General features: G+C 32.8%; 1 pseudogene; it reads left to right on the top strand.

Moving 5' to 3' along the window:
- Window positions 1-9,529: 9,529 nt before the first annotated feature.
- Window positions 9,530-9,675, top strand: LOC126019367 (uncharacterized; annotated as a pseudogene).
- Window positions 9,676-24,543: the final 14,868 nt, after the last annotated feature.

Genomic DNA, 24,543 nt, shown 5'->3' with positions numbered 1-24,543 from the left:
TGGACATCAAATAAATACTATACTAAAATATGATTCTAAAGTAAGAACCCAACACTTTCAGTGTCTTTAAATACTTCACATTCCAGAATGACACAATTCTGTATAAATTTTTATTAGTACAGATTTTCACCAATTCAGAGTTCTTAAATAATTCCAATCTCTAACTTTCAACAATACATGCCAGGAATTTGTAAATTGCTTTCACTTCAAAACAAGTAATTTATTAAAGTAAAAAGGCAGAAACTTATCTTTTGCTGGTAAAGACATGAAAGACATAGCTTACTGATGATTTAATGACTAGAGACATGTTGGAGGCTGTTAGAGCTAGAGAGCAAAATTGAGTTTCTGATGCCTGAAAACTAAGGCCTGTGCACCTGACAGGCGGCCACTGTGGCATTTACACCCTGGACCTAAAAGAAATGTTAACCAAACAAGTCACAAGATGCTCCAGTAAACCGCCCGAGTTGCTAAGATAAGATCACATCCTGTTAAGCTACCATTGTGAAAGAATGTGTGATATAAGTCTATGCGATATAAGGGTATGTTATAAAACTGGAAAGTCCTTCCTACACGACCCCTCTACTTTTCTATACCATGGAAAAGTACTGAAAGCTACTTCCTTATGCTGTAGAACTATATAAGCTAGTCTTGCCTTAATAAATTCAGCTCTTGATCAGCCAGCTTGACTTGAGCTCATTTCTTTCTCAGCCTCTTTCCTCCTTTTCAGGTCGGATCCCGCTTGTGACCCACAAATTACTTCGTGATCCTCAGTCCACCCTGCGGGCAGGGTCCTAGGGGGTCGCAAAGACACACAGAAAATAATCTGCTTTCTATAGCAAAGACCTTACATTCTATCAAGGAGCTGGTGTCAATGAATGAGAATCTGCACTCTTTGAATTTCTGAGATAGTGTGGACAACTAGAATTAAAAATAACCAAAATCATCTTTTGAAAGGCCTCCTTCCTAATTTTAAAGTTTTCTTCCTACCAAGAGCTTGACCTTTTTCTCAATGTGTGTATGTATATATATATATATATATATATATATATATGTATGTATATATAGAGAGAGTGTATATATAGCTTACATATATATATGTATATATATATATATATATAGAGAGAGAGAGAGAGAGAGAGAGAGTTCCTTTGTTCTTCCAGATGGGAAGAGTAATCATCTATAAATAAAGTTCTATACTTCATTTATATCTACACTAAAATATGTCAAGATTGCAGTATATAAGTTTCCATATGTATATGATAGTCTCAACTGTTTATATGTGTTAATTCATTCTAACTTCATTTATTATTTTGGGGGGTGAGCCACACCCAGCTGAGTTCTGGATTTGCCCCCTGTTCTCTTCTCAGAAATCACTCCTGGTGTTGCTTAGGAGACCATGTTCAGTGTGATGTGCAGACAGGGGGTGGTGGTGGTGGTGGTGGTGGTAGTGGTTTGAATCTTGGTTGGTTTATGCTATCTTCTTAAATATTATATTTTCTCCTTGATAATACTATTTACTGTCACCCAAATGACTAGTTCTATTACTCAGTTTACCCATCAATTTTTTTTTATCTTTCTGTTTTAGTAATCACTGATTAGTCTCATTATTTCAGTTTATTTTTATTTTATTTGGTTTGTTTTTTGCATTTATGTGATAACAAGTATGAGTGTAAGCCTCTATTGTTGGTCTTTTTCTTCTTTTAGTTTTTTATTGTTTTGTTTTGTTTTTGAGCCAGGCCGAGCAGTGTTCAGAGGTTACTCCTATTTTTTCCCTCAGGAATTATTCCTGGTTTATTCAAGGGACCCTATGTGATGCCAGGGTATGAACCTTAGTTAAAAGCATGCAAGGCAAATATATACACTGTGCTATTTTCACTCTGGCCCTGGTGATTATTTATTTTTATCTAATATGTTTCATTATAAATTGACTGGGTATATTTATATTGATGCAAATGGCAAAATTTCATCTTTTCTTCAAAACACAATTGACATATATTTTATATTTTTTTATTTATTTGTTTTGTTTTCTTGGGTTTACCTAGGGGTGCTTAGACCTTCTCCTGGATCTATTATCAGGGATCACTCAGTCTTGGTGGGCTCTATGACCTTATGTGGTGTAGGAGGTGAGACCCAGATTAGCAGCATGCAATTCAAGTACTCTGCAACCTATATTCCACGTTAATGTGATCTTCCTTTTTAGGAAACTACCAATTTTTGCCCTTAGTTTAACTTGCTGGTATTTTCTTGGAAACCAATTAACATAGGAAATTGGAAACACCCAATAGCAGTAAAAGCTAATCAGTTTCTTCCAATTTGAGAGAGAAAAAGAAAACAGAACTCTGAAAACATTTGAAATGTCACAATTTGAATCTTTAACTCATAAAAGATTAATAACTAATCATTGGGCTACATAACACTTTCTCTCTATATTATTACTAAATATTTTTATTTAAATCAATTCCATTGAAATAGCACTTGTTCATAACTCATATGAATTTATGAGATGAATCAAAAGGCAAACTAAACACAATGTGAATTGATAAAATTCAATCAATGGATTATATTAAAAATTACAATTTACAGCAAGTGAAAGTCTGTTTAAAAATAATGAATTCTGGGCCAGAGCGGTTGCACAGTAGTAGCATGTTTGCCTTGCATGCAGCTGTCCTAGGACAGACCTCGGTTTGATCGCCCCCAGAGTCCCATATAGTCCTCCAAATGAAGAGTAACTTCTGAGTGCATAGCCAGGAGTAACCCCTAAGCATCACTGGGTGTGGCCCAAAAAGGAAAACAAACAAAACCCCCAAAACTCTGTACACCTGTTACGTGTTTCCCTTGCTTAGAATGAATACTTTACTCACCCCTTTGTACAAGTTCATTTCTTTGTTACTCTTTATTTTCCCTCTAATTATAATCTACAGAATCCTTCAGATACAATTTAAATCTATCTCAAAATTTCCCAGGTCTGCTTCAGATAGCCACTTCGCTGACTGAATTCAATTATCTCCTTACATGTTAATAAAATTCATTGCTATGTGTAAGATTAATATAAACAATATACTAATAATATTATCATTAAATTAATTTACATAGACAAAACAAATAAAAATTATAAAAATAGGGATTATAATAAAAAGATGTAGAAAAATCAAGCCAGAGAGATAGCATGGAAGAAGGGCATTTGCTTGCATGCAGAAGGATGGTGGTTTGAATCCCAGCATCCCATATAGTCCCCCAAGCTAACCAGGAGTGATTTCTGAGCATAGAGACAGGAGTAACCCCTGAGCGCTGCCGGGTGTGACAACCCCCTAAAAAAGTCAGTAAAAGTCACTAACCCAAAAGCAAAAAGTTGTTTTGAAATAAATTGGGTGTCAAATTGGATTCTATATTTTACTTAAAACACTGAATAATCAATATTAGTAATAAACTCAGACAAAATTATGTCATATTTAAAATTTATTATTTATGTCATATTTAAAATTGTTTATACACATACATTGTTTGACATTTTAAATTTAAATGTCATAGTTGCTAAAAGGAAATAATTGCTATTTTAAGTTTTAATATGCTATTTACATTGAGCCTGTATTTTTTATTTAATTTGCCATTTAAAACAGACTTAACTAATATTTCCACATTTTTACACATACTAAAAAGTAAAAAAATATATTGATAACACTTGCAAGGAATGATGAGTTTAAAAAAAACAACTATTGGATATTCATTCCTCCTCATGAGTTCTAGCAGAAATTATGACTTCAGTCATTCATATGTATTTAGGCTATTTTGGGAATAAAATAATACACTAGAAGAAATGTATAATTTATTTTATGACCATGAATTGTTTTAGTAATCTTTAAAAGAATTTTATTACTATAAAGTAGATACATACATTTTCTATAAATAATAATTCCTAATATTTAATGACCCATTGGAAAGTCAAGATTTCTAACTTCATATTATTGTTTTCATTTTTAAAAATTCATAATATAATTCAAGTAAGAATATTTCCAGAAATCTGAAGCATTTTAGAATTTGTCACATTTCTACCACCATCTGTTTTTCTAAGTGTTAATTTGGAAAGATTATCTATTTTACTAGTTATAAAACATATGTAGTTTATTTTACCTTTAATCAATATTTTCACAGAATATGACATAAAATTTATATCATCTATATATCTCTAACTGTCAATATTATGAAGACACATTTTATGCAATGATATAATTACTTATCTTTAATTTTTCTGCAAAAATTTTTTGGCAGGTAGTTATTTGTGAATTATATTTGTCTCATTTATCTGGTCTAGGATATAATAGTAAGCATACTAAAATCATTTGTTATTAAGATTTAAATGTAAGTTTTGATAGGATTAGCTACTAACAAATGCCAATTTATTGCAAGGTTTGACATTTGGGGGAGAAAAGGTAATTTTTATCATAACAATTGGTACTAATTTTATTGTTAGAATTATTGGGAGTATGCATTTGCCTCATGGCAGAGATGATACTCCAGGGAAAGACAAAGAAGAAATCTGATTAAACATTCCACTTTGACTGTACTCAGTAGAATTGAGAATAATTTTAAGAAGACTAGATGTAATCAGTATTTTCATTCCAGCCTCACAAAATCACATTTTTTGGTAACAAAATAGCTATTAGAAGTGATAAGATAGGCTCTTTAATGGTATGTAAAATTTTTTGAGCATTTTTATTACTGCTTTATTTTACCAAAAGTTCCCTCAGTAGTATTTAACTACTGAGTTTATATTGACTTATAAAAGAATTTTGAAAAAAACAAGATTCAAAATGGAGGTAGTGTAACTTTGAATGAAAGTATATTATTTAATTGATACAGAAATTATAAACATGATGGACTGGAAAAGTTGCCAAATCTCACAAAATAATTAAAAATTTATTAAATAGAATTCACTGATTTTATTTCTTATCAAAAACAACAACATATTGCAGGAAATCCTAGGGTAGTTAAGTATAGTCAAATTCACAATAAATAAAACCGAAAAATGACCTGAGATAGATTTCATTTTTGGTTTATCTCCTCAAATGCACTGCCTATAGATTATGAGAATTAGTTTCTCATGCATCTTATGTATATTTTTATATCTTGTTTTACTTTTACATTGTTTCTTCAGCTTACTATCTATTGTTCCCATGTTCACATATAAAATTCACCAAAACTTAACAAAAATGATAAATAAAATGCAATTATAGAGACAACAATTTGTCTTCAGCACAAGGACATTAAAATTAGTTTTTGAATATTTTCAATAAACATTTTTACATTCACTTTTAATCTAAAGATTCTACTCAGAATAGAAATATGTATTTTATGGAATTATGTAAGGTCATTCCTCTTTCAGTAGAACACAAATTAAAAACCAAATATATTAGAATTAATAAAAAAAATTCTAAAAACAAAACACACTATCAAATTTAAACTTTTACAGCATTTTCAATGACCAAATACCCAAGCCTGCCCGGAGCGATTTCTGAGCATAGAACCAGGAGTAAACCCTGAGCGCTGTCGGATGTGACACTACCCCCCCCCCCAAATTCTCATACCATTTAGAGTTCTTCATTAAAAGTGACGATTTAATAATGTGTCAACTCCTGATCTGCAGACCAAAAATTAATTTTGTTTATCTTTGCCTTTTGTTTGTTTTGTTTTGGGGGTCACAGTCAGAGATGTTAAGCATTTTTTTGTTTGTTTTGTTTTTGGGTCACATCTGGCTGTGCTCAGGGGGTACTCCTGGTAGGTTCAGGGAAAATTAGAATGTTGAAGAATGAATGAGGATGAGGAATGGGGATGCCCAGATCCATTTCTGGTACCCTGCATGCAAGAACTCCCTACTGCTTTGCTATCACTCTGGCCCAAAGCATTTACATTTTGTTCTGAGCTAAAAAATAATTTCTGAATGTGCATAGGAGACTGAATATATGTGGTTCCAAGAATGGAAAGCCTGTTTTCCAGGGAGAAATCAAGCTTCATACATACTGTACTATATTTCCAGATCCAATGAGATTTTCTTATATTTGTTCTATCCTGCATGGGGAAAATGCTTGTCTCAGAAATATATATATTTCTGAGACAAGCATTGAAACCTGATTACATATCTATACCCCCTATATATATATATATATATTTATATATAGGGGGTATAGATATGTAATCAGGTTTCAATTGAAACTCTGTTTAAAAAGTACCTTAAAGCCATTACATTTAACCTTAAAGATGCTTTGTTGCTATGAGAACAGAAAAATTTGAGAAAATGATTCTAGAAGTAGAAAAAAAATCCATTTAATTTAGGGCTTTGTCTAGCTTATTTTCCCTGTAGTTCAAAGGTGACTCAAAGGACACCACAGATAGTAAAGTTGGTATGATGCAAAACTAACCAGTGTTCAATTCCAACATGTATTCCCCTGAGTGAAAGCCAGGAATAAGCTCTGAGCACCTTCAGATAAGCTCAACAACAAACAAAAAAGTGGATGAAGGTTTAACACATTTTTGAATCTATGGTAATTCTTTTATGTTGGAAAAGTAACTTTTGATAAAATGTAAACATAAAGATAAAGGTCAGGAACTAAAGAAGGGGGCCTCTCTGTCAAAGATTCTGAAAGAGACATCAAATAAAGTATCTTTTTTATTCATCTATGCCATTTTTTCACAATAATTTGATAAGAAACTTTCATAAATTAAAAAAATTGGTAATTTAAAAGGTAAAAGATGTGTTTATAATTATAGATTACATACATATATATGTTCTTTATTTATATCTTCATATAAACATATGCATATATAGAATCAAAAAATTATTTCAAATAAGGTACTAAAAATCAATAATTTTAAGTTTCTAAATAAAGAAAAAATTAATTTGTGCTTTTTTTTTTGCACAGGCACAATAAATTTTGGGGAGATTAGAAAGGGAATTTCCTTGGCCTAAGAAATACAGAGTTTCTCCATCCTTGAAGTATACTGTCATGGAAATAATTCCAGGCTCTGTAGATGCTCTTTGACTCTCCTCTAGGTCATTTTGTGGTGTCTGGAAACATTCCATTCAGTCCTGAATGATAAACTCAGGCCTCTGTAACTAGAGAACTTGGTATTTGCACAGGCCATTGAACGAGGCTAGGATGAGTCATTCTTTATGGTTCTAGAAGTTCTGCTCCATCCTTTTTGTTTTAATCAGTCTTCTATAGTTGGTGGTCTTGGATTTTGCACCAATCCTAGGATGAAACCTTAGTTGATATTGTTTTTGTTTGTTATGCTCTGTTTTGTTTTTATTTTGGGACCATGGTTATTGTTTGGTTGTTGTCTTTATTGCTGTGGTACTTTTCTGGTTATTTGTTTGATTTTTTGTTTTGTAATTTTGTTGTTTTTCTTTCTTTTTCGCTTTCTTCTCTTAAATTGATATTTATAGCCTCTAGAAGGATGCCTCCTATTTTTTGCTTGTTTAATTTTTTTCCCCCCTCCACTTTTTTTCTTTCTTTCCTTCATACAGAAACACATAACTTGAACTATCTTGTTCTGCCTCACAAATTGAGGGGGAAATAATGGAGGGTACCAAGATCAAACATTGAGTAGAAATAAAAAATGATCATACTTAGGCATCAAATCCAAAGCCAATGACAAGAGAATCGATACCCAATCTACAACAAGCTAGATACAGAGGGGACCACTCACACTAGCAGCCCAGGGGAAGCAAATATGAGGGATATGGGATGCATGCTGAGAACAGAGGTGGAGCGTGGACAACATTGGTGGTGGAATGCCCCTCTTTTAATGTCACTATGTACCTAAATACTGCTGTGAAAGATCTGTAATCCACTTTGTTCAAAATAAAAAACTATTAAAAGGAAAAAATTAAAGAAAAATATGAAGTACAGCTTTTCTATAGGTAATAAATAATAATTTTCTGTAGATAATAAATTTGTAGGTAATTTTCCTAATTTTCTTTCCTCCCCTCCCCTCTCCTCCTCTCCCCTCCTCTCCTCTCCCCTTCCCTCCCATTCCCTCTTCTCCCCTCCCCTCCCCTCTTCTCCCTCTCCCTTCCTCCCCCTCCCCTCTCCTCTCCTCTCTCCCCTCTCCTCCCCTCTTGTCCCCTTCTCTCTTCTCCCTCCTCCTCCCCACTTCCCCTCCCCTCCTCTCCTCTACTGTCTTTCCCCTCTCCCCTCCTTTCCTCCTCTCCCCTCCCTTTCTCTCCTCTCCTCTCTCCCCCCTCCCTTCCCCTCCCCTCCTCTCTTCCCCTCGTCTCCTCCCTCCTCCCCTCGTCTCCTCTCCTTCCCTCCTCTCCTCTCCCCTCCTCTCCCTTCTTTTTCTCTCTTCTCTCCTCTCTCTCCTCTCCTCTCCTTCCCTCCTCTCCTCTCCTCTCCTCTCCTCTCCTCTCCTCTCCTCTCTCTCTTCTCCTCTCCTCCCCTCCCCTCCCTATCATCTCCTCTCCTCTCCTCTCCTCTCCTCTCCTCTCCTCTCCTCTCCTCTCCTCTCCTCTCCTCTCCTCTCCTCTCCTCTCCTCTCCTCTTTCTATCAACTACAATCACCAATTGCATCAAATAATAAGTATCAAATGATGCTTCATCCATCAATCATGATCATCACTTTATATGGCCCTGACTCACCAATTCTCTATGATTCTCTCAGGAGACACCAACCTGACCAGACTTCAGGTATGCCAGTATTTTGGTTAATTTACCAGGGCTTTTTTTTTTTTTTTTTTTTTTGAGTGAGTATAGATATTTTCCCTCACAGTCTTCTTTTTTTCAGGAGTTCTGCCAAGTGATAACATGCTCCACAAAAGCCACAGTAGTAGTGCATTGAATTTCTGAAAAAATTCAGTTATTTGATGTTGTCATCCCTTTAGGAACACAGTAATTTATATGCCAATGTAACTGAAATCACTTACTGTTCAGAAACACTAAATAACAGAATGGATCGTTAGCAACAAGAGCTTACTATACCTTTTACCATTGTATCAAAGACTTCATTGGAGATATAAAAATTTTCACAAATTTGCTTGCCACTTTACCTTTTCTTTTCTCTTTTTAAGTTTTCTTTTCCTCCTTTTTGCCTTTTTATTTTATCTTTTTATTCTTTATACAATGACTTTGCTCTCACTTATCTGCAAACATGTATTACGGTCAACTATGTCAGCTATGTGATACATTTTCTTTAAATAAAGTAAAAATATAAATAAAATAGAAAGCAAGTTATTTTTATGTGTTAGTCGATGATATACATAAAACATGCCATATGTTCTAAGAAATTTCTTTTCTTTTTCTTCTTCTTTTTTTTTTTGTTTTTTTTTTTTTTTTGTTTTTGGGCCACACCCGGCGGTCCTCAGGGGTTACTCCTGGCTATCTGCTCAGAAATAGCTCCTGGAAGGCACAGGGGACCATGTGGGAAGCCGGGATTTAAACCAACCACCTTAGGTCCTGGATCGTCTGCTTGCAAGGCAAACGCTGCTGTGCTATCTCTCTAGCCCCCTAAAAAATTCTTTTTAAAAATTGGTCAAATTATACTTACCTGACAGGGGAGATACCATGATCACGAAGATAGTTTTCCCAGGGTGAGGCTTATCCATTGCACTCCGGATGTGCTGACCCCTGCGATTTCCCCAACTGTGGGAAACTCGACTGCATAATTTGTGGTAGTGGGGGACTGTGTAAAAAAAAATTTGGTCAAATTGCTGTTAATAATGTTGCCTATAATTTGGATGATTCAATAGATAAATGCCTTACAATATGTAACACAGACTATAAAATTGCATACTATTTAGAAAATATAAAATGTTGTTAACTAATGTTAAGATATTACTCAAGAGATCTATTACATAAAAATTTAAGGAAGAGCAGTTTGATATGCCTACAGTCACATATTATGTATTTTTCATTTTTACTATAATTACTGTACTTAATGCTGTCAAGTTTTCTTTATGCCACGTTTATAATGAAAATTACACAGTTTTCCCTTTCAAAAGAAATCTACTTAACATGAATAATGAAACACTGTATTGTTAATTTACTTTTGAAAGTTATTTCCTTATGTAAGTAACTTGGAAATATATAGATGGTATGGCCTAGACATGGGCATTCTCATTTATTGATAGTATAATAAGTAGTGAAAAAGAGCAAATGACTAAAGGCAATACATTTCTCAAAAAATTGACTAATTCAATCATTGAATATTAAAAAATTTAGAATCTTATGAAGTAGACTTATTTTAAATGTGTTAAATTGCAAAGCCATTATTTTTTCTGGAAGTTACCTATATAATAGCATGAGATTTAAGTTTTTTTTGCCTACAAAATTACATTTTTGGGGGGAAAAAGGATTAAAAATAGAAACATTTTCAACATTGTTTAATGCCAAAATATTATAATTTAATTTTAAAAAAGTTTGGTGTTTCTGAGGTTTGAATTTATGGTCAATGTATGTACCATTAAATTGAGTTGGTGCCCTTAAGTTTATTATTTTTTAATTTATTTTTTGGGGGGTCACACCCGGCAGCACTCAGGGGTTATTCCTGGCTCTATGCTCAGAAATCGCTTCGGACAGGCATGGGGATGGAGTGGGGGTAACCATATGGGATGCTGGGATTTGAACCACCGTCCCTCTGCATGCAAGGCAAATGCCTTACCTCCATGATATCTCTCCTGACCCTGGTGCCCTTATTTTAAATAAAGGAAAATTATTTCTATTCAACTAAAATTTAGGGAATGTTTTTTACTTATCTAAAGTAAATGTGTTGGAAAACTCATATAATTGTACTATATATTTTCTTATATTATTGACATTTATATATTCACAATATACTAAATGAAAATAGAAAAAATATTAAAAATAATTTTGGGTGAATGCTTAAATGTCTAAATAAATTATATATATTGCTAAATGTTGCTAATATGTTTAAATTATTTAGTACTTATCATTGCTTTAAATATTATTGTCAGTCAGAACAACATATGCTGGAGGGGATGTAGTGAAAAGGAAATCATTCAGCGTGGTGGGAATGTTGTCTGGTTAAATTCCTGTGGAAAACAGTATAGAAAGTCCTCAGGAAAATTACTTTTGAGTTTCCATATAAAATAGCAAAATAACTTTTAAGTATCTATCACCAGGATTTAAAAACATTCATTACAAAGGCCAAATATGTGCCATTATCCTTTAGAATTCCTTCAATTTGCATAATTGCTAAAATATAGAATAAACCTCAGTGTTTAATGACAGATGAATAGATAGATTATGAAGATGTGATACTTATATACAAAGCATATTATGCACTTACAAGGAATAATTAAATCATGGAATTTTTACAAATTGTGGAACAGGAAGAATTGGTGAAGAAGAAAAACAAAAACAGAATGAGCTCAACTTATCTGGGGTATATAAAATAGTTATATTAAGAAATTTCATACTGAGGCCGACGAGATAGCACAAAGGTAGGGCATTTGCCTTCCAAGCAGAAGGGCAGTGGCTCGAATCCCAGCATCCCATATGGTCCCTTAGCCTGCCAGGTATGATTTCTGAGCATAGAGCCAGGAGTAACTGCTGAGAGCTGCTGGGTGTGACCCAAAAAAACAAAAATAAAAACAAAAACAAAAAAAGTAATGTCATACTATTAAGGGAAATGCATAGATCACCCTTGATCTCAGAGTCTAAGGAGAAAAAAAAAACAAAAAAGAAAAGAAATCAAGGAGGAAATGAATATGAGAGAGGAAAGTAATGCGGGAGTGGGGGCCTGGTCTTTGGTTATATCTGGGATGTTGGAGACTATTATAGCTATACATCCAACGCACAAATTCAACACTATTGAAAACTTGAGACCTAAGTTGAAATAGCCAAACTTTATTGTAACTTGCAAGGTGGCAGGCAGGTAGTTAGGGGCAGTTGGTTCCATAATGAGAGTATGAAAAGCATTGGTGATGGGAGTTGACACTAGTAGTGGGATTGGTATTGAAGTATATGCATTAATAAATAGTGGGATTGGTGTTGAAGTATATGCATAAAACCCAATTCTTGATAACTTTGTAAATCATGGTTTTTGAATAAATAACAAATTTTTAAAAATAAATAAAAATTTAAAAAATATCGTAAGTTAGCAACTAGAGGAGTTAAACCCCTTTAAGCCGAAAATGTAGTTTCCAACTATTGGCCTAAAAGGTCCAATCCTTCAGCCCCATTCATCCAAATTAGAATATATCTCTAGGCTTCACAGCAAAACACCATCTTTTCTTAAAATCATCAGAAAAAGGCACTTGCACAGTGCTATTATATTTAAAGGTTATGAAGGTGCCATCGTATCATTTGAGACAGAAGATCTATTTCTCTCAACTAAAAGTTGACTTGAAAATCAATCACATACTTTATAGAAAGTTAACCTTTTAGAAGTTTGTGAAAGTTTGAACAGCATAAACTTTTTTATCTTTACTCTTTTAGTTATCCTTAAACTTGAAATATTTCTCAAATTTCAGATTATGACATAGCATTTCTAAGTGGAATAAAGCCATGAAAATGTGACAGCAAACCAGAAATATAAAATAGAGAGCATCATTATTTATATTTGAGAGTGAGAGATGTGTCTTAAGTGGTAGAGTATGTATCTTTATATATATATATATATATATATATATATATATATATATATATAGTTCAGCTTTTAATTTTTTGCACTCTGTAAATGCAAAGCATCTCAGGAAAATCATATTTGTCTCCCAATATCTCCAGATGTATTCCCCAAGAATACTAATAACAGTATAATTAATGTATTTTAGAATAAATTGAAAAGTCAATCATATTTCACTACAAATAGTTACCTAGCTATAGACAAATAAACATAAAATTGACTGATAGAAAATCCTGTTCAAGACATTTTAATACCAGAAGTCCATGGATAACTATGATTATATCATACAAAATAATCTCAAGGCATGATCACTGAGCACAGAGCTGACAATAGGTCCCAATCATTTCTAGGTATGAAATAAAAGTACCAACCAAACAAACAACTAAAGAAAACACTCTACTTTTTTATTGAGGATCTTTCACATAATACTGGTATGAACTAAAAATAAACACACAGAACTATAGAAAATATAGATATTAATGGAGAATAATCAATATGCCATTGAGTCATCATGAACAACAGAACAACACTGGATCATTAGTGAAATCAAAGATGATTTTATTTAATTCCAATAGATATATAAAATAAAGACATGATTCCCATAAATTTTGGAAATTGTTTCTTAATTAGCATTAGTCTCAAGGTATCTTATCTTTCTTGATTTTCTTTTTGGTCCAACTGTTCTTTAGGAGCATATTGTTTGGTTTCCAAGGTATTAGAATTTATCCACATCTTTTTATGTTTAATTTCTTTCTCAGTGGCACATTGCACTGATAGTTTGTTTAATTTCTACATTTGTGAAATTATAAAAGTCAGACTATGTCCAGACATGCAGTGTAATCTAGCAAATGTTCCATGTGCATTACACAAGATTTGGTATTGAAATTTTTGAGAAGATATCTTCTAGCACAATATAGTTTCTGTATATATTTAGTACATATATTTTCTGTAGTTGATCTATCCAGTGATCACCGTGGCATGTTGAAGTCTCCCACTACTATGTTTCCGTTCATGTGTTTCTCTAGGTTTGTAAGCAAAATATTTACAAACTTTGTTGACCCAATTTTGATGTCTTTATGTTGATAAGAGCTAGTACTTCCTCATCTACTTTTTCCTTCATCAATAAAAAATGTCCACCCATGATTCTAATTATACTAAATGAATTTTGGTCTGGTATATGTCTGGCTTCCCAGAATGTTGTTTCTCATTGGCTTGTATAATTGTCTTCCATCCTTTTATTCTGAACCTGCATATATCTTTTGATTTTAGATATGGTTCCTTTTAACAGAAAAGGGATGAATTTTGTCTCCTAATTCATCTCACTTATCCTTTTGATGTATACTTTAGTTTATTGACATTTGGGGTTATTATTTATAGAGAAGGCTATGTTGCTACTTTACTGTATAGAGTTATTGCTTATAAAGATTGGCTATTTAATTTATATAAGTAGCATTTTGTTCATTCATTCAGGGCCAGTTTGGTTATCACAAATGACTCTAACATTTTTCTGAGAGTGTTTGGACCATCTGTTTAATTTAAATGAAAGAGTTTCAGGGTGATAAACTATAGGTTGAAAGTTTTTTCATTTAATCAATTAAGTATATAATCATACTATTTTCTGTACCATTTCATATGGGAGATTTCGTGATTCTTATGTAATTTTTCTTATATTTAAGGCCTTTCTTCTCTCTTGTGGCCTTAAAATTTTTGATTTTTGCCATTTTGATTACACTGTGTTTTGGTGTTTTTATGTTTAAACCTGTTTTGCTTGGTATTCTTTTGGGATATTGAATTTGTGTTCCTGCTTCATTCTAAAGAGTGAAGTTTTTAGCTTTTGTCTCTTGAACCACTCATTATTCCTATGTCCCTTTTTCCTTACCTTCTTGTATTCCCATAATTCAAAGATTATTCTCCATATATTTGATTATTGGGTAATTTAAATTTTTCAATTATTTTTCCATTTTTTTGAATTTCTTATAAATGTTAGTTCATATTTTGTACTCAAATTCATCTCTACAGTTCTTTCTAGTGAGATTTTGTTATTAAAGAAATGCTAATGTATTTAGCTTCTTTAGACTTCGGTTCCATTTGTATGGAATCTATCTTCCTCTGAAAATGTTGAGCAATTTAAATTTTGCATCCAGTGATTTCTCAATTTGACTAGCAAGGGCTTGCTTAATTTTATTTGCCAGTGAACTGAATGTTGTTTTAAGTCTTCATGGGCCAGTAACAAATGTTATGATGGGCAATGGTTCTTATCTGTGTTTCTGAGCTTCTGTGTGACTCCAACTGATCTATTTAGTTTCTCCATTATTCTACAAATTCCATTGCTGTTAATGAGGTTTAGATTTCTAGTTACTTGAGAAAAGACCTGCTAAGTTGTTAGCACCTGATGGATACTAGCAATATAACATGCTTCTCAGATTACATTTTTATGCAATGTTATTTGAATATCACCAGGTAGTTGTCAACTAATTAATCTCTTAGGTTAATTTATGATTTAAAACTGTATATTATCTGAGAAATAGTCTGTTATACACCACCTTCCCAATATAAGATATATATATATAGTTAAATTTTCATGCAGATGCACTAAAGACTTTATAGATATATAGATATTTAGATAGATATAGATATTTGGGTTTGTAATATAGATGGACATAAGATGGGTCAAATTAGAGGCATATATGAAGCTCAGAACAGAATAGTGGGTTCCATTCCTCAGGCTTTAACATGTGTTACTGCTCAGTCAAAGTGAGAAGATCCTAGATCCATAAGGCCAGACATGTAGGTTTAAAAGATAATAATATCAAAAGCAATTTTTTAAGGGAAAACACCTGGTTAAATTGCTTCTTTTGCATGAGGGCAACCAAGTTTCAATCCCCAACATAATTGCTCCAGCACTGCCAAAGTAATTCCTGAGTTTCACCAGGTATGAACAAACCAAACTAACACACACACACACACACACACACACACACAAACACACACACACACACACACACACACAAATAATACAGCATGATGGGGATGTGGAGAGAAAGGAACTCTTATCCACTGCTGGTGGAAATGCTGTCTAGTCCAACCTCTATGGAAAGCGACATGGAGATTCCTCCAAAAACTGGAAATTGAGCTCCCATTTGACCCAGCTATTCCACTTCTAGGGATATACCCTAGGAACACAAGAATACAATACAAAAAAACCCTTCCTCACCCCTATATTATTACAGCACTATTCACAATATCTAGGTTCTGGAAACAACCAAGATGCCCTTCAACAGATGAATGACTAAAGAAACTGTGGTACATATACACAATGGAATATTATGCAGCCGTCAGGAGAGATGAAGTCATGAAATTTTCCTATACATGTATGTACATGAAATCTATCATGCTGAGTGAAGTAAGTCAGAGGGAGAGAGAGAGAGAGAGAGAGATGCAGAATAGTATCACTCATCTATGGGTTTTAAGAAAAATGAAAGTCATTTTTGCAACAATCCTGAGACAATGAGAGGAGGGCTGGAACTTCCAGCTCACTTCATGAAGCTCACCACAAAGAGCGATGAATGCAGTTATAGAAATAAGTACACTGAGAACTACCATAACCATGTGAATGAATGAGGGAACTGGAAAGCCTGTCTAGAGTACAGGTGGGAGTGGAGTGGGATGGAGGGAGATTTGGGACATTGGTGGTGGGAATGTTGCACTGGTGAAGAGGGGTTTTCTTTACATGACTGAAACCTAATCACAATCATATTTGTAATCAAGATGTTTAAATAAAGATATTATAAAAAGTGGATTAATTCTAGAAATGATTCATCATTTATCACTATATTCAAATTAATTAACATAATATATCACATCAATAAAAGGAAAGATAAAAAATTATATGATCATATTAATTGATGCAAAAAAAGCTATTGACAAGATCTAATGCCAGTTTGTGATTTAAAAAAAGTAAAGTGATAGACAGGAGAGATGGCACAGCACCAGGGCCTTTGCCTTGCTTGTGATTGATGAGGGACAGACCCAGGTTTAATTCTCAGCATCCCATCTGGTCCCTCGAGTCTGCCAAGAGCATTTTCTAAGCACAGAATCAGGAGTAACCCCTGAGCTCCACTGGTTGTGCCCCCATCCAAGAAAGTAAAATAGGGGTAGAATAAAATCTTCTCAAGATAGTAACAACTATGTATAAAATGTCCATGGTCAATATAATGTTTAGTGTTAAAAACAGAAACAATTTCTATTGAGATCTAGAAAACAAGAATTTTTACTATTTTCATTCTTATTCCAAATTCTATTAGAAGTTCTACTATCAAAACTAGTTCATTCAGGCCAGAAAAAAATTAAAGGATTATAAATTGGAATAAAGAGGGTTTATTACCACTATAAGTACATGGTACAATATATACATTGAAGACTTTAAAAAATTACAAAAATGCTCCTAGAAATAATAAATAAATATAGAGAAGAGGCTGCTTACAAAGTCAAACCACAAAAATTTGATGCATTCTTGGTTTTTGGGCCACACCCAGTGACTCTCAGGAGTTATTCCTGGCTTTGTGCTCAGAAATTACTCCTGGCTTGGGAAACCATATGGGACGCTGGAGAATCTGCGCTACTGCTCCGGCCCCCAAAATTTGATGCATTCTTATAAAAATATAATGAATCAGGGAGAAAGAGATCAGAGTTTATTGCATTTAAAGTAGTGTCCCAAAACGTTGATTAATTACTAACCAGCTTTAAAAAAGAAGTGAGAGAAAAATCATCTTAGTTTATAATAAAAATTTATGAAAACTTCAAAATTGTTATAAAGAAGTTGAAGAACTTAGAAAACTGAAAAATATTATATGTTTTTGTTTTTGAAGGAATAATATTGTCAAAATGACCATATCAGCTAAACAACTATCTAGAGTCAATTCAATTCTTATCCTTCAATGATGTATTACAATCAATTTTATTTGTGTACAATCTTAAAAGACCCTAGTTAGCCTAAACAATACTAAAAATATGAAACTGGTGGAAAAATCTTATTACCTAAATAGAAGTAAGGTATAAAGTTAGAGTGATCAAAATAGCATAGCATAGAAATAAGGATATACTGTCTTAACGAGTCCGAATAAAAATTTTAAGGAAAAGCCCTATATATATGGTCATCTAATTTTTGAAAAATGGAAAGAGAGTACAAAATGGAATAAAGAAAGCTGATCATCTAGCTTTTGACAAAGGATCAGCGAGTACAAAAAGGAATAAAGAGTCTCTTCAACGAATAGTGTTGGGATAATTGGATAACCACATGTAACAAGTTAAAGTTGGATCTATATCTCACACCTTACACAAAAGTCCACTCAATGTTTTTAAATCGTAAGCTCAGACCTAAATCTATAAAGTACATCAAATAAAATGTAAGGCAGATCACTCAAAAACCTATACTTTAAAAGAGACTTTAGAAATACAAAGCTTGCATATAAAAGCTTTCATAGGGCAAGTTCCAAAGACTTGCTCTTTTCTTGAAAGAGATATAAACAAAGCCATGATAAATCATGAGCAACAAAACAGAAAGCTAGATATTTCAGGAGAACAGAGAAGACCAAAGTCCTGCCCAGCCAAAGTCTTGCCTGCTGCATCTATAACTTAGAATCACTATTTTGCCTATGGTACTACCTAACTACCCCTGTAGAATTTTCTTAGGTGACACCTATCTGACCAAACTTCAGGTACCTAGAATTTAGTTTCATTGACTTCAAATATGTTAGATAAAGTTTCTACTGTTTCTAAGCATTATATTTGACAGTTTAATTCAACTTGATTTCAATAAATGTATAAATATTGCATGACCAACCTGAATTAAGATCCAGAATTCCATATTACCCTCTAGCACCTACCAAGAGTGACACCTGAGCACAGATCAGGGGTAAGTTTTCAGTACCACTAGTTTGACCCCCCCCCCAAAAAAAAAAAAAAAAACAAGAAGAAAGAAGGAGGAGGAGGAGGAGAACAACAAGAAGAAGAAGACAATGAAATTCTATTTATATAAGATCTAATTTGCTTATATCTTACAGGATCAGATTAATATCAAAGTTTTGAAAAATTTACCTATTCAATTATAATATCAATTATTCCTACATAATTTATCAACCATTTTATATTTTATGAATTAATTTACAAAAATAAAATTGTCTATGGTACTCTAGATATTTAAAACAAAGTAACTTTCTTTGATTTAATAATATATATATATCAAAAAGAGATAAATGTTTTTCTAGCTTCATCAGCTCTATAGATGTTGAATAAGTTTGCCTCAGAATTATAATTATTATTTACCTCCAACTCAGATTACCCAGGTGCTAAGATTTGAGCTGATGTTATAAAATTTTTAAATATATATTATTCTTGAGATGGTTAATCCTTTTTCAGGTATTTTGAAATGCTGTGTAAATTTGTCTTTATATAAGGTTTATATAACTTATAGTGAGTCTTAAGAAAAACTATATGTGATGTATAGTATTTTCCTAATTTTTTCTTTCCAGTTCTTCAGAATATTGTCGTGCTTGCAAATTAATGTATTTAGATATAGTTTGTATAGATGAGTCTACATATTGTATCAGAGGATTGTTGACTTGATAAAAGATAAATTAGTGTCATTGGGAAACACAAGAAGTTTACTTGATGATGAAGGTAGGGAAAAGGGTGGTTCAGTTACAAATCAAGAAATATTTAGGACATCAAAAACTCATAACTTGTTATGAATATTCAATCAACATATTTTCCATAGAGCCTCATAGAAAAGACTATTGTTGATGCTGTTGTTGGGCCACATCTGGCAGCACTCAGAGGTTACTCCTGGCTTTGCGCTCAGAAATCGCCTTTGGCGGGCTTGGGGGACTATGGGATGCAGGGAAGCAGACCTGTCACGGGTCGGCTGAATGCAACGCAAATGCCCTACTACTGTGCTATTGCTTCGGCCTGAAAAGACTCATTTTTATATCACATGTAAACATTTGATTCATGAGAGAGTAAATTTCTGGTGCTCTGGTTTGTGCCTGTGTTGTGTTTGCTTTTGGTTTTGTTTATGGGCACACACAGTCATGCTTAGAGCTAACTCTTCCGCTGTGCTTAAAGTTTATTCATGGAGTGATCGGTACATGCAATACTAGGAATTACCATACATATAGTACATGCAATACTTGGAATTAAACCAGGGTTAAAATATACAGAGTTTAAAGCTTCTGTCTTAACTCCTATAAAATATTCCAGACTAAATACCTGGTGTTTTAAACTCTCTTTATGATATCTGTTAAAGGCCAGTCTAAAAAAAAAAAGACTAATTAATTACTTCATAATATCCCAGTATTTCTTCTGGCTCACTTCACATAACAACATCTTTCAATTCCTTCTAAATTGCAGGAAAAAAATTTATTTCAAAGTTTCTTGTAGCTACATAATATTTCATTGTGTATGCATATTATATCTTCATTATTCACACATAATCTATTGGACATAAAATGTGATTTCCTATACTGGTTATGTGTGATTACTGTAATGTATAATGATATTCATATGTCGTTTTGAATATCAGCTTTTGAGTCTGACTAGTGGAATTGCTGTTTTGTAAAATATCTCTAATATTACTTTTGTGATAAATTCTCATTTAATTTCCATAATTGTATAAATAAATATTCCAATAAATAGTGGATATAAGATATAAATTCCTTTATTAGCACATCTCTTCCAACACACAATGTTTCCAATTTTATGACACAGGCCATTTTCACTGCTGTTAGATGATATGATGTTGACTTTATACAGATTTCCATCATAAGTAATGATGAGCATTTTTGAAAATATTTATTGGCCATCTGTCTTCCTCAGAAAAGTATCTGCTCAGTTCCTTTCCTCATTTTTTGATAATTTTTAAATGTTTAATTTTTGCTCTTTAGGGTTTTTTTATATATAACTTCATTACTAACCTTTCACCTATGTGCTGTGTGTGAATGCTTTCTCCGAAGACAACAGGTTTCTTGTAGTTTTATTTTATGTTACTTTTGACATAAAGAGAATTTTTAATTTGGTAAAGGTCTATCTCTTTATTTTTGTTTCTGTTACCTCTCCCAGTAGAATTATATTTTTGAAAACACCCTTTCATTCCAAATCTTTACTTTTATTCAATGCAGAGTCATAAGTCTTAGTGACAGAGAAAAATGATAGAAATCAAAGGGATTCAAAAGTAAAACTAACACTATTTATGGGTGGCATCATAATATTAATATTAAAATGTGCTTTTGGAAAAAATAAACCAATACAGTAAAACAGCTATCAATAAAATCAAGACAAAAATATGCCACATTCCTATATGCAAAGAACAGACTAGAAAAAAAGAGATCAAAGAGTCTACTCTATTTGAAATACTATCCAAAAAATATCCATACCTAGAAATTAACAAGTGATATGAAATATGTAAAAAATGAAAAGCACTAAGTCATTTATCACAAGATAGAAGAAGATCTCAGAAAATGGATAAACATCCATATTTTGGGATTGATAGAACCAATAAGGTCAAAAGACAATCTTATCTAAATTAACTTATAGATTCAATACTATTTCCAGGGGGCCAGAGAGATAGCATAGAGGTAAGGCATTTGCCTTTCATGCAGAAGGTCAGTGGTTTGAATCCTTTCCCATAAGGTCCCCGAGACTGCCAGGAGTGATTTCTGAGCATAGAGCCTGGAGTAACCCCTGAAGCTGCCGGGTGTGACCCAAAAACCAATACAATTTCCATTCAAATATAGATGTCATTATTTATAATAAAGAACAATCCAAAATAACGTTTTATGAATCATACTTACTGCAAATAATCAAGGCTATGTTGAGAAATAAAAAAAACGAGAGGTATCATATTCCCTAACTTCAAACTAAACTGTAAATCTACAGTAAAACATCATGGCACTAGAATATGGATAAAGCCTCTGACCAATGGATTAGAATTGAATACCCAAAGATAAATCCTCAGATCTTCAGTCAAAAAATTTTTCAGCAAAGGAGTTGGTAAAATATGGAGAGTGAATACAGCCTTTCAACAAATGTTGAGAAGTATGGATAATCACATGTAAAAGAATGGAGCAGTTTATACTTTACAATTTAGATCAAAGAATAGATCAGCCCAAAGTCTATAAAACACATTAATGAGAATATAGACAAAAGTTTTAAAGATTTATATCTCAAAATTGGCTTAATTTAAAATTTTTATGAAAACTTATACCCATAACATGAGTTACGTTTATTGGAGTTAAAAAATTTTACACATGTTTTTATTTCTTTAAACTAAATTATCTCAGCTTACCAGTAGAAGAATAAGAATAAGTTCTCACTCATTTAAAAGAAACTTGAAATGAGCAAGCAATATACAGTAGGTAGGGCACTAACTTTGCATGTGGCTAAATGTGTTCAATCCACTCATCACATATGGTCTCCAGAGCCCTATCGAGTGATCCCTATATTGAGAACCAGGAGTAAGCGCTGAGCATTTCTGGGTGTGGTTCAAAATATAATAAAATAGCTTTATGCTTATATATGTCTAGTTTCCGAAGGTACATGAAGGTTTTATTTCATTTTGTTAACAATTTTAACAAAACATAAGAGAATGTTACTTAATGAGACGTAATTTTTGTGACAGGTTTAAGTAAATATTCCAATTTTATTTATGTAAACTTTAAGAATTTCTTTGCAGAAACAGCTTCTGTAATTTTTAATCTTTTTTTTTTCAAGAATAAAAACTTTTAATAGTCAGTGAACGTGAAGATGTGAGGGGAAAATGAAAACCCACGCACTGTTGGAAATATCGACTGGCTCAACCTCTTTTATGGAAGCTCCTCAAAAACGAAATAAGCTGGGGCCGGAGCAGTGGTGTAAGTGGTAGGACATTTGCCTTGCATGCACTAACCTAGGACAGACCGAGGTTCGATCTCCTGGCATCACATATGGTCCCACAAGCCAGGAGCGATTTCTTTTTTTTTTTAAATATAAATCTTTATTTAATCACCATGATTACAAGCATGTTTGTAGTTGGGTTTGAGTTATAAGCAGAGCACACCCCCTCCCCCATCACCAGTGCAATATTCCCATCACCAATGCCCCTTCCTCCCTCACCCGGCCTGTATTTGTGACAGACACTTTCCTTCTCTCATTCTTTAACATTGACATGTTAGTTGTTAGTGCAGTTATTTCTCTAACAGAGTTCACCACTATTTTAAATAATTCTTACTGTTGTTTTCATGGAATATTTAGAAAGTAATAAACCACTGTTTTTTGCTTTTTTTGATATTTTGAGTTTTTTTCCTTCTTTATCTCTATCTGTTCATCAATTTCATTTGATTTATTCTTGACCTTGCATTTTCCAGAACCTTTTAGAAATGTTTTTCATTCAAGTGTTTTAAATTTAGAAATCTAGGTTGAACACTTTTTTCTCTATTTTATGCCATTACATTTATCTAGTACTCATTTTTCCAAATCTCAGAAACATAAAGGATACTGAGAATTATTTTAATTTTACAATGTCATTAACACAAAAGAAGTAAGCATCATAAGGAAAATCATGGTAATTGTCATGGATATATTTGGGGTAGAGATACATGTACACATTTGAAGACCTTTTATTCTTTTACTTATGTTAACTAATCTTTATCTACTTTATACTACATTTCATAATACTTTGTTATTCACATGCAATTCCATTACATTTTAACAAAAACCTTTTGATAGGTACTTCTTTTATAGAAATTAAATAGAAAAGAACCCCCTAAATAGTGGGATATTAAGAATACTGTTACTAGCCGATGTATGGCAACAGATGCATGAACAATTAGAATTGAGTCCAAACTTTTGCATTTAGCATTCATGATCACAATCACTTTAAGTTTACAGAATTCTGGAGAGAATCCTTGTCAGGAAAATATGAACAAAGTAACATTAATGTTAATTAGATAATTTTCAGGAAAAAAACGTATTAAATTAATTGTAATCATTAATAGAATATTATGTATTGATGTATTAATAACAATTTTATTAATTAATAATGTATAAATAGTGTATTAATAGAATATTATTATTTTGATGTATTTGTTGTGATGCATCATAACTAAAAAAGTAAACAACTCACTATAATATGTTATAACATAATATATTGTTTTATGTCAATAATTTTGTAATAATTTAGTCAAAGAAAATTAACAATCAGATTATCGCAAGTATTCTTGTTATGTATTAATCCAAGTAATATTTTTGTATATATTCATCTTTGTTTTGTTGACTAACACCAAGCTTTAACTACTCACCTTCTGTAGAATTATAATATAAAATATCCACTAATTAACAGCTGTAGGGTTGGAGATAGATTCATGGTATAAAAGGATTGCATATGGCAGATTGGGTTCAATTCCTGACATCTCATATAGTCTCCTCAAAACTGCCTTGTTCCTAAATACTAAATTCTTAAGTACTGAGTCAGGAGTATCCCGTGAGCATCACCGTGTATGACCCCAAACCAAAATAAATAAATAAATAAATAAATAAATAGTATTTTAGGGTATAATAATACGCAAATTTATAACAATCAAATATTAATGATGCAACTTTTATTTTTCTTTCTAATAATGGCAAAATAAAAATAGCATAGCGTGGGACCGGAGTGGTGGTGCAAGCGGTAGGGCTTCTGCCTTGCACATGCTGGACGGACCACATTTAGATTCCCTGGCATCCCATATGGTCCCCCAAGCCAGGAGAGATTTCTTTTGGGGTAGGGGTTTGGGCCACACCCGGCGAAACTCATGAGTTCTTCCTGGTTCTGTGCTCAGAAATCGCTCCTGGCAGACTCAGAAAACCATATGGGATGCCAGGAATGGAACCTGGGTC

This window comes from Suncus etruscus, chromosome 9 (assembly GCF_024139225.1).
Source record: "Suncus etruscus isolate mSunEtr1 chromosome 9, mSunEtr1.pri.cur, whole genome shotgun sequence".
Lineage (NCBI taxonomy): Eukaryota > Metazoa > Chordata > Mammalia > Eulipotyphla > Soricidae > Suncus > Suncus etruscus.
This window is presented reverse-complemented; position numbering and strand designations above follow the sequence as displayed.